This window comes from Nematolebias whitei, chromosome 4 (genome assembly GCF_014905685.2).
Source record: "Nematolebias whitei isolate Nwh7 chromosome 4, NemWhi1, whole genome shotgun sequence".
Classification (NCBI taxonomy): domain Eukaryota; kingdom Metazoa; phylum Chordata; class Actinopteri; order Cyprinodontiformes; family Rivulidae; genus Nematolebias; species Nematolebias whitei.
The window spans coordinates 12,133,110-12,147,466 of NC_056501.1; positions in this window are offsets into that span (position 1 = coordinate 12,133,110).

The window sequence follows — 14,357 nt, forward strand, 5'->3', positions numbered from 1 at the left end:
TGCATGAGTGTCCACGCAACAGTGTATGTCAATATCCTGTCATGAAGACTAATAAAAACCTGACAAAGCTGAAACTATCTATCTATCTATCTATCTATCTGTCTGTCTGTCTGTCTGTCTGTCTGTCTAGAAATCAGTCCCAGCAGTTCTTCCTCCGATTGTATCCTGAAATGATGTCCCCAGTGAGTTTGTTGATTCCTATAAATATTTGGGTATTTTGGTCGATTCACATCTCTCTTTTAAGCTCCATGTGGAAAACCTAGTAAAGAAACTGAAAGTTAAACTGGATTTCTTTTTCAGAAACAGATCCTGTCTAACTCTGAATGCTAGGAAACGCCTTGTATCTGTGACTTTGCTTCCCTCCATTGATTACGGTGACATTATTTACATGGACGCTCCTACAAGCACCCTGTTGGATGCTGCCTATCATAGTGCGCTAAGATTCATAATTGGCTGTGATAATCGTAGCCACCACTGCACCCTGTATTCACTGGTTAACTGTACATCATTAACTTCACGCAGACTCTCCCACTGGTACATTTCCATCCACGTTGATGCTGGAGCACAGAATGCTCTTATTGCACACCTGTAGAAGGAGTTGAGGCTTAAAGAAAGAAAATTACAAAATAGTGTCGCCTGTCTGAAGTATTTTAGATGTTCATTAACTTTTTATTCTACAGTATCCTGTACTGTCCAAATCATGTGGGTAATATTAAAGTTGACAATTTTGTGTCGTGTATAATTCAGTTTTGTTTTTCCTTGTGTTCATTCTTACTTTGAAAAACCACAAAAGAGTAAGTGTGCGAAAGTTGAACTGTGAAGTATGACGTATGAAATATGAAAATATGAAAAGAGCAGAAATGAGTGTGGCCTATACCACGTGGCTCATTATCATGCAAGAAATGTAGATGTACATGCCACAAAACAAGACTTAGGGTTTTGAAGTCAGACGACCAAAGACAATGACCCTAATTTGCATTACTTGGGGGTTTGGGCTGCAACATGTCTTTTATTTGTTGAAGAAATATAAATTAATAAAAATAATATTGATAAATGCAACAGTTTCAATAGGGCACCGTGCTCTGCTGGATGCTTGGAAATACTGCTGCCTTGCAGCTGCATTTCTCAGCCTTTGCTGGCTTGATAATGAGAGCGCAACATATCTGCACTCAAGAAGACTGCTTTGTAGTCAGCAGGGAGTGAGAATTTTGTCTTGATGAGCTATTATGCAGAGGAGAGGGAGGGAGGGACTGGAAATGTTATCAGTGACATGATGCCATTGAACTAAAGAGCAAAAAGAGGTGCATAGTCTGGTTGTCTCTGTCTTCCATTGATGACCTCAACATCAGTCTTTAGCCAGGTGAGAGAGAATGAGGAAGCAGGTGATAATGGGAACACTGCTCGGTTGCCAGAACGATGAATGGCTTCTTCTGGTGAGGCTGAGAAGAGGAAGATGGATAACACAAAGGAGGAGAAATAACTGTTGCTAGAATGAACCAGTTGAATGGAAACAAAATAATAAAATCTAACACGAAGATTAACACAGCATACAAGACAGGATGCGCTCATTCTCCATTGAATCTGTATCTCTGGATCTTGCTGGAGTGTTCATTTGTCACCATTTGTATATGTTTAATAGCTAGCTTCTAAATAATAGCTTTAATCAGATTTATCTTTTTTTTACAGCATTGGTGTTTTGCAATTTTCTCTACACTTGATTTAATATTGAACAGATGCCTCTTGTACTTTTTATAACACAGTCTTGAAAGTTTAAATACTTTCCATGAGACAGACATCTGTGTTAATAGCATTACAGTCTTACAGTAATTAAACCAAGAATACTCAAAATGTTAGTATTTACTAACTGGTACATTACTCTGCAAATTATACTAATAAGTGATGTATCATGTTAAAATAGAGTATAATGTAATCTAAGGGTGGTGATGCATTGATTTCATGTTTTAAAAACTTTCTTCTTGTTGAGGTCGTTTGATCCTGAAAACTTTGCACGATTTGATGTGCTAGACAGCATGGGCCAAATCATATGGGAAACAATGGCTGAGCATTTTTATCTGGAAATTATTAATCAAAGCAAGGAATCAAAGAATCAGGATTATTTGTAAAATTATTCATGTTAAATGATGCAAAAGCTGCTTTTAAACCTTTAGATGCATGAAATGCTTATTTGCATTGGAAACTGTGACAGCAGTACCTGCAGCCACACAGTAAACAAATTTGAGGTAATACATTTTGTATCGTTTGTTTTCTCTTGATTGCAAATATGCACAAATTTATATAACCTAATTTCAATGACTGAGCATTCATATATTTATATAGTTTATTTTCACATTTTAGCAACATTTGATATAGTTGTTTATTATTTGGAGTACACACATTTAGTTAATGTCCTTTGTCAAGTCTTGCTGCAGTTTATTTGTTGTTTGCAATGATTTAACTTGTGTTTCTTTGAGTTGCCGGTTCCTGTGGAGATGCTGCTGAAGTTGTCCCCTGTAAACAGCTCCAGCTGCATCACATCTACAGATCAGTCTAACTGGGCTGCACCATGTTGCATGTCAGCAGAGGAGTCAAGTTACATATTGTACTTTGATTTTTTAAAGTTTGTCTAGATACAATTTGTTGTAAAAATGTGTTTTTCAGTTACTATTTAGCACTACTTGATCAGTTATGTTTTGTTGACAACACTATTTGAAATTTAGTCTATTTCGTTTGTTTCCCACCAGTGTCAGAATGGTCTGATCAGCCACTTTATAAGTTTCCCTCTTGTCACAATCAGGGATCAGTTGACGCTTGAGTTTCCTATGTTGGTACATTAGTTAAATGTTGTTCTTTTGACAACTTTTATGAACCCAGAACTGCAGTATTTGAGTTTTTGTAATTTAATTTTAAACTCTTTTTGGCCAGTGTTCTGTGTATGTGTGGACCGTAACAGAAACAAATGTTCAAATATGTTTTTATTTTTAGTTTTTAGTATTTTGATAAGGAAATGTGGGAGAAGGTGATCTTATATGAATCCATTCCTTGTTGTTGGATTGGCTATTAAAATGCAATGTATTGTTAACAATGTACAATACTTTAACTCCAGTCTATTCTGATACATATTAACTTATTACTTATGAGTATGAATGTTCAGTGTCCTGAGATGACTTCTGTTGTGACTTGGTGCCATATAAACTGAATTGAATTAGTAAAAATGTATAAGGTAATTTGCATTTCCCAGTCAAAATTAAATGGCTGCCAATATCTTTGTCCGCAGTGGAATTGTGCATTGCAATAAAGTACATGGTGTCATCTTTTTAAAACCAATATTTCTAATTTTCTTTGCTGAATCTTTGAATGAGTGAATGTTTGAAGGTTTAAAAAGTGACTCTGCTCTCCAGTATATATTTTTAGAGTGCAATAAAAGTTTTAAACCCCAAGGCGGTTGTAAAGCTTCTTAGTCTAATTTAGTGTTTTTCTGTGTTGAAAAGAACTGCAGAATAAATTTTTAAAAGTTGCAATGATCCCTGTTTTATCTTATTTGCAAGGATCTTCTGTCAAGCATTGTTGCTTATGATACAAAAAAAGATGACGTGTGATATTAATATTCTCCATGTTAAGATGATCCCAGATCTATCAATCAATAGAGAAATATATTTGTGCCTTGCTTATTACTGCTGCACACAATATGATGTCTTACTGTAACATCAAGATTTATGAATAGATTTAGTTCAAAGTGTTGGTCATTCAAACTAATATGTTTTGCAATGATTTACAAAGTATATTAAAAACACCTCGCTCTCTCTCTAAAAAAAAAAAAAAAGACTGAAAGACAGCTATATACCATGATGTTCAACATTGTTCTTTTTTTTTAATCTGTATCAACGCAAAACAAGTTGGTTTTGACTCGTTTCTTTTTCACTTAAGACTGTGCATGTCCTCTCCTTCTCATTGAATTCACTGGATGTCCAACTCAAGTTCAAGTCACTAATGCTTGCCTACAGAGTAATTTCTGAGTCTGCACCCGGCAATCTAATCTCAATGATGGAGGCTTGCGCTCCTTTTTCAAGCGTGTTCTTCTTAGAAACAGCACTGGGTACTGTCAGGAGGCACACTTATTTGAAACTGTTCTTATTTGTGGTTCTGGAGTGTTTAATCAAGCTAACCAATACTGTTAGAGCACGGGCATCTCTCTCAATGTTCAAGAATTCCTTAAAGACCCATCTCTTCTGGACCTACCCCGCTGCGTTCGAACAATCTAACTCTTAAGAGAAAGGGGGGAAAAAAAAAAGGCAGACACCGGACGTGTGAAATCCCTGTGACAATGTAAGATCTACTGGTTGTCTGTGTCTTGTATTCCTAAAATGAAACCATGTGTTTACATGGAAAATATAAGTGAAGCTAGCAGCGAGGTCAGGGAAACTCATCCATTCATTATCTTTACCCGCTTTCTCCTTTATGGGTCACTGGTGCCCATATACAACAGTCCCTGGGTGAGAGGCGGGGGACACCCTGGACAGGTTGCAAGTAGGGATGCATCAATCCACTTTTTTTAACTTCCGATCCGATTCCCGATACTTAAGTCTGAATATCGGCCGATACCGATCCAGTTCCGATATCATGATCATCATTTGATTTTATATGAGGCTGTAATAATCTCCTCTCAAGTACAATTTGTACAAATATATGCATGCATGTCCAAAAAGGCAACTTGAGGTAAGTTTTATTAATGTTGGATACGTTTTAAAGTTAGAATTAAATTCTGCTAACACAAAACATGTTTGTTTTTATTCCTAGCATTAAAGTGGATATTAAAGTGATTAATTTTAAGTGATTAAAGTTATTTTATATTTTTTTAAATAAGGGGCAGATATAATATTTTTTTTCTTCTTTCTGCACTCTTTTTTCATTCAATGTTTTCATGATTTTTTAAAAATTTTGTTTATTTTAAATGAATGAATTAAATAAAATAAATGTCTTCAAACACCTGCTAAGTTGATGGCATAAACCAACAGACATGTTCCCATTTTTAGTATTTTACATTGCTTTATAATGTAGCTGTTTTTGTTTTTTTAATATAATTTTCAAATCATTTTTTTTATTTTTTATGATAGTCTGCTGTTGTACTGATATCTCCTGGAGGGTAAACTATATCTTGGCTGCAAGTATCAAGCTGTGAAATTCTTCGTTTTCTACAACTGATAGTGGTTGGTCATGAATCATGATGAAGTTTAGCAACTTCTCTGTAAACATTTGAGCTCCGTGGTTTCAGCGATGTCTTCTTCTTGTTCAATCCGAACGCTGCAATGAACTGGATTTCCTGAATGTGAGGCGGGTCTTATTACTCTGGCTTCATGAGACATGCCGCCGTTCAGGAAATCCATTCCATCATTTGAAGCCAACATGCATCATGGATCGGAAATATCGGCAGATTGGATCGGAAAAATCCGATACGTAAATTATGCTGGTATCGGAGGCCGATTCCGATACTGGATCGGATCGGCCCCATCCCTAGTTGCAAGCCTATCACAGGAACACTTGGAGACAAATGAGACATTCACTCTCTCACTCACACCTAGAGACAATTTAAGTTACTAATCAGCCAAACATGCATGTTTTTGGTCAGTGGGAGGAAACCGGAGTGCCTGGGAAATAAAACTCACGCATAAACGGATAGAACACTCAAACTTTACCCAGAAAGTCTCCCGGACAGGATTTGGTCCAGAGACTTTTTCACTCTGAGGCAACAGCTTTACCAACTGAGCCACCTGGAAAACGTATCCAGAGAATCATTGTTTTTAAAATGCAACTACTTTCTCAGAAGGATCTAAATTCTGGACAATGTTCACCACAAAATATCTGTTGTGGCCATTTTTGTTGATTTTTTTTTATAAATCATAAGTTCTATCAATTTAGTTTTTCCTTGGGCAGTTAAATATATATTTATGTTTACTTGGAATCAAAATCTGCAGTTTAATTTTTATATATGGGATTGTGTAGATTACTTGGGTAGCTTTTGGACCCGCCCATTAATTAAAGAGATTAAGAACACACCATGGGGTGTGGTGGAGAGGTCTTTGTCAAATGTCCTGTGTGATGACGGGAGGTTGTAGAATGATTTTTGAACACCTTTTTTGAACTATTAAGATGAGATTAAGTTAACTTTTTTGTTTTCATCCAAGTTGTAAGAGATTTTTGTTGTTTTGTCCATTTTATTTTTTATTTTTTTGCTGGAAATAAACTACATATTTTTTTCAAACAATCAAGTGGAAGTGAGTTCAGGAAACTGACCACCTGTTGCCACACGACCGTTCTTAGAAATTTTGGTTTGGAACTTAGAAGGCCACGACAATATCCCTCTGGGAAAAAAAAAAAATACCCAAACAAACAGAAAAAACACAATCTGTCCTTCACTGATTATTGTTCAAAACCTAACATCTATTATAGTCCTGATAAGTCCAGGAGTAAATGGCAGGACGCACACCATATGAAGCCCAGACGATTGTATAGTTTTAGGCAAAACTTTAAAAAAAAGTAATTGTCAACCAATCATCTGAATATAAATGCAGACTGGGAGCCCCAGCTAAAACAAACAAAAAGGAAGGGAGAAGTCCCAAACCAGCCAGCAGTTGACCTTTCGGATTCAGGCCGCTCTCTCTTGCCCTATGATCCAGGGACTAACCCTATAGCCAAAAACCATTAACTTAAACTAAACCGGTAACTCCCAGTCCCAACAACAAAACAGTAACAGGTGCAACCACAGTTATCTGACGGGAGTGAGGCTGGAGAGCAAAACCAACAACCTTCAGAACAACTTCTCAGGCTTCCCGCACTCGTTCGGCAGGCGGAGCTTGGTTCTTTTAAACTGCTTCAGGCCAATCAGCTGTTCAGAGAGAGCAAATGGGCTAATTAGACACATTGACATAGATGACACAGGGACATGTCACACCATCATGCCAAACTAAGTTCAATATTGTTTAAAGTACAAGACCATAGTCTTAGAAATACTCACTATCCTTTATACCCATTACCATAAATGTATTATTGGGTGGGTTTTTTTTTTTTAGTTTGCTGTTATTGTGCACATTTTTCTCTGACATGGGCATTCTCTCCAAACAGTTCAAACTTTTTTTTTTATTCATTAGTTACAATTGGTGCTTAGAAGTCCTTCAAGTGTAAGTGTAAAGGGTGAGCAACAGTAGTAGATGTGCTTGAGGGAGTTTATTTTCAGTCTCTTTCTTTAGCTGCTATGTCTGTCATCAGTGTAGTGACAATTGCACTTTGGTCCCAAAGCCTTTTTTTTTTTTTTTTTTCACTAAAAGTATGATGACCCAGTGTTGGAGTGGTTTCAGAACAAAAAGGAGATTTATTGTGAAAAACTCCTAAGGGGTACAGGGATCATAGAAAGTGCCCTTAAACAAAAACATCAAGAAAAACCTTCCAGTTTCCCATCCGCCCACACAAATCCACTAGTCCCTACGCTTGGTTATCTCTGATCTTTTCTCTTCAGTCACTGTTTGACTCTGGCTTTTTATTTCAAATCCATCTCTGTGCGCTCTCTGCTTCTTAATTACTGTACATGGCTCTGCTTCAAAGCATTTGTGCATACACTACACCCTCACCTTATGCCTAATGCAAAATTATTTCCCGAAGGTTTGTTCACTTCAAGTGCATACCAGTGAGTCTGCCGAGAAGCACAGAAATGAAGTTGACTTAAAAAAAAAAAAAAAAAAAATTAGACTACAAGCTCTTGGCGATTACTGGTACTCTCTCTGTTCTTGCTTAGGCACAACCACTTCTCTCTTGTTTTGCTCTTGAACAGTGATTTTACAGAAAATGTTTCCTTGCAGCAGAACTAGCATTGGGTGGCAGTTGTGGGGACATGAGCAGATACTGGGAGGGATGCTGGGTAATATGCTCAGATTTATTTTTATTTTTTTTTAACTCTTCATGCCAAATGTACCTCCATCTGCTCCTCAGTTTTTGTTTCAGTCTCTGTCAAAATTGTAAAATCCAGGATTAGAAATCCTCTGCATTTTGATGCACAACAGCTGTTTTCCATCTTTATAAAATAATATATGACCTACTTTTGAAATATTAATATGATTGTGGGAGTGTTGCTTTTAGTATCCTGCTTATAGTTTATTTTAACCCAACTATTTTTGCATGCGTTGTGATAGTTTAACTAAACACAGATCAAAGCATTCAATTCAATTGGGAATAGTTCAGTTTGACTTTTAATCTTTTTCAAATTTAAACTTCGTTTTTTTTTTTTTTTTTTTGTTTTTTTACTTTATGTACTTTTATTGCAAAGAGTCCTTCAACACATTGTTTTCTAAAATGTACTTCAGCATTGTAACTTTTTTCTGTTCTTCTCCACTCAATTTAGCTTTTAGCTTCTTGCTTATTTTAACTCATTTGCAAATTAACTTTTGCTTGCACTGTGCAGCTTTGGTTATTGTAGATTTAACAACAATTTGGATCATTACAGATTGTATATATGTTTTTGATATTAGCATTTAGCTATGGTTTTGCTCATTTTTCCTTTTAGCAACAGTGCTGCTAATTTTAGTTTTTTTTTTGTTTTTTTTTACATTTTTCTCTTAGTTAGTTCTGGTGATTTTTAGCTTCAGTTTGTGTTTTTCTTCTTTTTTTCAGCAATTTAGTTAACAAGTCATTCATTCTAGCTGAATGTGACATAAACCTGTACCATTAGCAATACTACAGTATCGATTGTCTTGAATTTCTGCTGTAGATCAGCTGACAATGAAGGAGAATGTGTGTACTATGTACTATACATATTAAATACACACAGAATTACTATTTGAGCATTTTTAAAGGGTATATAAAACTGTGGATTTGAAAATTTACCAAAAAACGTCCACAATAACCTGAAATGGTATAACAAAAACGGGACCAATAATGTGTTAAGACTTTTTTTTTCCAGCTATTCCAAACTATTCTGATGTCACTACAGTGCAGGCGTATGGCTCAATGATAGAACAACTCTTATATCAATGCACCATTACACAACCTTCATTCATAATATTTAACCAAAAAGATATGCATCAGAAAAAGATACATAAAATGCTCTTTTTTGCTGGTAACATGTCAAACTGAAAAGTTCCATTGTCATAATTCAAAAAGATTGTGCTGAACAAAACAGGAGCTATTCTCTAGACCATTATTCTCATCTAATCTAATCTAATCTGCAACGAAAACTGCAGCATACAAAACAAAATAAGCACCAGGGATGAAAATACTCTGTCACTTAGTTGTTGTCTTTTGAATGCTATTACAAAAAAAAGGAATTGAAAGGTGGTAAATATTGTACCTGGTAAAACATACGCTTGCTGTGTGAACATATAAAAATTACATTATAGTTTGTGCTACACTCTCTCTAAACCCCTCATGCCTGCAGGCCCAGACAAATCTAGTGCACACTCCATCTTAGTATTTATTTATTTTTTCTTCTTTCGGCTGCTCTCTTCCACGGGTCGCCACAGCGAACTAAGTCGCACAAAAACTTGGCAATTATTTTACGCCGGATGCCCTTCCTGACACAACCCCAGACCACCGAGCTACCACAGCCCTCTGTGGAGCAGAGAGCTGCTATCTAGGACACCCAGAGGAGCAGATGGTGGGGGATAAGGGTCTTGCTCAAGGGCCCAGAGTGGGGCAAAAGAGGGTGGAGTCAGGTGTGGATGCTTCACCTATCCCACTCACATTTTATGTTGTCTGTACTGGGAGTTGAACTGACGATCTTCCGATCACAGGCCCACCTTCTCTAACCTCTGCGCCACCACTCCCACCAATGGAAGTTTAACACTCCATCTTAGTTTATTTATAGGAAATTATTTACTTGCTGCTTCAGTATATTTTTCCCAGCGTTTTATTATTTTTTTTTTTTACTTGTTCTTTAAAGTGGAGTTTTTATTTAGGCTCAACAATATCAAAACAGTTGGGTGAAGGATGAAAGGTCTTAAAAAAAACAAAAAAAAAAAAAAAAAAAACGTCCAGATGACCTGACTTAACTCTGGATTTTTTTAAAACCCAGATTATTGCGCATGAACTTTGATGTTTTGAACCGGTTTGGATATGGCTGCCTCAGGAGTCGAAGGAGGAGAGGGCGGGCCCCAGAATCATCTTATCACCAGCAAACTGATTGGCCCAGTACGTGAGTGTGCTGCTTGTGGGACTGAGTTTGCTGTGAGTGACTCCTCAGACTGATGAAGTCCTTCTGGAAGAAGGACGAAACCTCTCAACAACAAAAATAAACCGTCCAGATGACCTGACTGAACTTTGTGGGAATATCAAAGCACTTTTCAAAAATAAACAAAACAAACATGTTGTCAATTATTCTTTCATAAGATGATTTGTAGTAGCAAAACAAACATCAACGGCTAAAAACATTAATTTACATCTGAAATCTCGGATTTCGAAGGTGAACACGTTCTCTGGTTTCACAACAGATTTCAGTTCTGTGTATCTTATCCGATTCTGTTTTGAACGTTGTAAACTTTTGTGCCTGACTTTTTTTTCTTTTTTTTTTAATTCCAAAGCTTGTCTGTTCAACTTTTTATCAAACGAAACCAAATTATTTAGGAATGCTGTACTTGGCTATTTGTTCAGATGATTGATGTGAGTGCTGAGTTACAGAGGTGTGAAAACTGTGAGGCGTGTAACATCTTCCCAGTGAAACCTTGTAATCCTTTTGAGACCAAGGAAACCTGAAATAGCTCTTAAGAAGCCTGACGCTCATGTATAATACAGTAAGGTGTAGTGTCACAGAGTAAATTAGGTCACACATGTCGGATGGCACAACACTTTGTAAAGCTGAAGCAATAAACAAACAATTTTCACAGCAGATAATTGGACTTCTTATGTGTAAAAAAAGCACAATACAAATCATTAATACTGATAAAAGCTCAGTTCTTTAATCAGCAAACCTTGACACCATGAACTAATAAGCAAAACAGCAGAATAATTTTCTTGTCAGATCAGCAGCTGTGAAATAGTTTGACAAATCAGAGTTTGCTGTCTAAGTTTAGATGGACAACACTCATTTTAATATAGAAGTATTGAGATCATGTTTTCATGTAGTTTAGGTTGATCTGATAAAAAGTACAACCAGTGATGTGAAATACCTACCTACAACTCACTATTTGAAAGATAACTCTGAAATAAATCAAATTATAAGACAAAAAGTGACATTTTATCTCCGTAAACTCATTATTCAGACACTCTTTTGGAACATTAATCTTCCATTTTTTAAGCAGAACTGTAATTTATGTGTATGTTTGCTGTTTCTGTCCCTTTGTGTTCCCTCTGCCATTAGTTAATTTCTTCCAGTACTTTCAGTTTCTGCTCTTCATCCCTTGCCCCGCCCACTTACACCTGTCCCCTGTTTCATTAAGCTCAGGTGTCTCCCATCTCCTCGTTAGCTCCTGTCTTTCATATCTCATAGCTTTCACTCGTTCCTCAGTTGATTGTGTGTGTTTTATATCAGAGCTCCTTACGTTTGCAGTTTTTCAGGTTTTGCTGCCAAACCTTCAAAATCTTGACAATATTTTCTGGAAATAAACGAATCATAGTTGGGGAGGACAGATGCCTTTCTACAAGCCAATAAACAAACCTGTAATGTTATTTATGGTAAAAAAAAAAAAAAAAAGGTTAATCAAAACCTCTGTGCCTAATTAACACCTGATTAGAGCTCTGATTATTACGCATGTGTCTACAGCTTTGGGTTAATTGATCAATCTTATTCCTCTTTACAAGGAGAAAAGATTTAAATGCTTTCGGACAAATTAGTTGCCCTAACATGCATCGTTTCAGTATGTGGGAAGAAAGTGGAATAGCTTGGGAAAACCCAAACGTGCATGGGCAGAACAAATACATTTCACACAGGAAGACCCCAAGCAGGAGGTGAACCTACAACCTTCTTTATGCGAGGCAACCAGTGCTTAATTTGTTCCTGCTGGAACAGGAGCTGGGAACTCTCTTACTTTGACAGGATGTGTTCCGGTAACTGTTTGCTTGGATCCGGTAACTCTCAGGCTTAATAATAATAAAGTTTATGAACAAATTTGACTGCCTTGAACGAATAAAACTTATATTTGATATGCAATCTGAAAATAGTTACATAAACACTGATTTTAAACACAACAGCTACTTGTTACGTCTTAATATCACACGATCATCTGCCTCTTGAAGTGAAGCATTTCCGCCTCTACCCTTAAAAAAAAAACTCTACCCCTAAAAGAGTGGTGGGGGTTCCCATTACTTAATGGTTCTGAGTAGACTCTTCACTGAATTCACTGTCCCGACTCCACATGCAAAACCTTCCAGGCGCCTCCTTCGTCTGTTCATGGCCACTGCCTGTGATCTCTTGCCCATGTATGACTGCTGCCTAGTTAGCTGGGGAGGGGGGGAGGATGCGAGTGTTTACAATGTAGGTAAACGTAGATGTTTAACAGCCCGTTAAAATACACCAAAATTCAGGATCTCACAACTACTTTATTCAAAATTTTCTGGGGGAGGACCCCCAGCTGGCCTGCTCGTTATTCACAGTGCTAACCATTGAACTGAAGTGCTTCCCTAATTATTGGGCTTGAAACATCAAGTCGTTTACTATAATTGACTTGATTTGGCATCAACTTAAGATGAGTCGATAAGCTTGTTGAAGGGATGATCTACAGGAAGATGCATGTCCAGTTATTTATAATACAGTAGTCCCTCATTTATTGCGGGGGATTCGTACCTTGAAGCCCCAAGATAAGTGGAAAAACCACATAGTAGGAATAGTACAAGTAGTAAGTAGTGGACGTCATAAACCCTTCCCACTCTTGCAATATTCTAAATGTTTCTAAACGCTATAAAAGAGCACAGATTATCATGTCCCTCTCTCTGCTGCTCTCAGTCACCTGCAAGCGTTCTTGGACACGCCCACTTCTCCGCTCTGCACGAGAACAGCTGATCAGCTGCAGCAGGAAGTTTATCCTACAGTGTGGTTTGCACAAAGATGCAGCAGATGTTAAATTATTACAAAATTATTTTAAATAAAAATCCCATGCCAATTGTGCGGCTCATCCATCAATCGGCCAATTGTGTGTCATGTCCAAGCTTGTTTTGAAAAACCGCAATAGAACGAGTCCGCAAAAAAAACGAACCGTGACGGAGCGAAGGACTACTGTACCCAAAATTAGAACCGCACACACGCGCACAAAAAGAAATTCCCCTGTTTTTATTTAATGTTGAATTTCATTTTATTTGTTCAGGTAAAGTGTTTGTATGTAGCCCTTCCTCGTATACTTGAACTCCAGTGTTTTTTCCTAGTGTTGCATTTCTTAAAATATTTCTCCTAAACTTCCAACATGAGCAATGGTTTAAGAAATTAAGCACATGGCTGTAAGCACACCGAGTGCAAAACATGCAGCAACTAGAATAATATTAATATTCCCCTCCACATACAATGTCTAGTCTAAACAAGCTAATATGTTTCTTTAACATAAACATAGATTTATAAACTAGCATGGCATCATGTATACAAACATACACACAACTGAAGTTATCTTCTCTATAACATATACAGATGGAGAGTCAGTGGTTAATTCATTTAGAGCAGTTCACACTACCTAAAATACATTAGTGTGTGCATAGTTTATATCTTGTGCAAGTTATGGCCTCTGCTGTGTGCCGGTGTGAAAGGTTCTGATGGAAGCACACCCATGTGTACACTAAGTATGTTCAGAATGGCTTGAAAGGTTCAAGAAGAGCAGAACTAACAGAGTGGAAATATGACCGTGCATCGCTTGGCAGTCCAGTGGATTATGGATGAAGTTCACTGGAGGTCAGCTCTTCTGCTTCGAAGACTGTACAGATGCCTGTTTCAGTGCAGGCACAACGGGGACTGTTGATGCAGAGCCATAAACTCAAGCAGTCAGTTTAGATTGGCTTGAGATCTCCATTTTATAAATGCTTAAAGGGAGATGGGGAAGTATAAAGGAATGGGAATGGAAATGGAGAAAATAAGAAGGTAGAACTTCAAACTGAATAATTTCATTTTGTGTCTTGCAGTCTCTCGTTGTTGGCAGATAGTTATTGAGCTCTGTTCAAAAATAAAGGATTTATCCAACAATGTTCAGTCAGGTCATCTGGGCGGTTTCATCTTTTGCTGAGACGTTTCGTCCTTCATCCAAAGGACTTATTAAATCTGAGGAGACACCAAACTGATTTCCACAAACAGCATACACCATACTGGGAAAAAAAAAATAAAATATATATATAATAGGAACGTCAACCAGAAATATAGATATTTTCCAACATATATATATATCTATTTATAGATTTTTTATATTTTA